The sequence below is a fragment of the Lissotriton vulgaris genome, chromosome 8 (genome assembly GCF_964263255.1).
Source record: "Lissotriton vulgaris chromosome 8, aLisVul1.2, whole genome shotgun sequence".
Lineage (NCBI taxonomy): Eukaryota > Metazoa > Chordata > Amphibia > Caudata > Salamandridae > Lissotriton > Lissotriton vulgaris.
This window is the reverse complement of record NC_141696.1, coordinates 1,531,870,897-1,531,871,747: the sequence shown is the minus strand read 5'-3', so window position 1 is coordinate 1,531,871,747 and position 851 is coordinate 1,531,870,897.

Sequence of the window (851 nt, the reverse complement as noted above, 5' to 3'; positions counted from 1 at the left end):
CAGTTGAGAGGTTCCTTGCTTCTAACAAAATAGGTCTTGGAATCAGCTGTAGTACTTTTTCTCTATTCATCAAATTTTTTCCAACTGATCTACAACACAATCAATTTAACATAGACTTTGCTTTATGTCCTCCTTCTAAACTTGCTTCCACCTCTCTTACCTTCAGGTTTGACAATGAATATTTCCCATTTCATGCTTTTTTGTAAAGTAAACTCTTATCTGCATTACCTTCCACTTCCCCTTGAACACAGATGTCAGTAGTCAGATGACATTGCTTACCTACTCATGCCAAATATATCTGGGTAATATAGTGCTAGTCCATTCAGAGTTAAAAAAACAACTACCTAACCTGGATCCCAAAAATGCTATTTACCCATTGCACCAGTTAATTGCGGAATGATGCAGGACTCCTTAAAACATATCTCTACCATATGAGGTTAAAAATCCAGGTCCTGCATCTATTTTGTTAAATGGTTCAAATTAAAGTATGAAGACCACAGCTGTAAGCAGGCCGCAATATCTCAGTTGGGAGAGTATTAGACTGAAGATCTAAAGGTCCCTGGTTCAATCCTGGGTTTCGGCACAGTTGAGAGGTTCCTTGCTTCTAACAAAATAGGTCTTGGAATCAGCTGTAGTACTTTTTTCTCTATCAACATTTTTATCAACTGATCTACAAAATGATCAATTCAACATAGACTTTGCTTTCTGTCCTCCTTTTAAACTTTCTTCCACCTATCTTGCCTTCAGGTTTGACAATGAATGTTTCCCATTTCGTCCTTTTTTGTAAAGTAAACTCTTTTCTGCATCACATTCCACTTCCCCTTGAACACAGATGTCAGTAGTCAGATGAC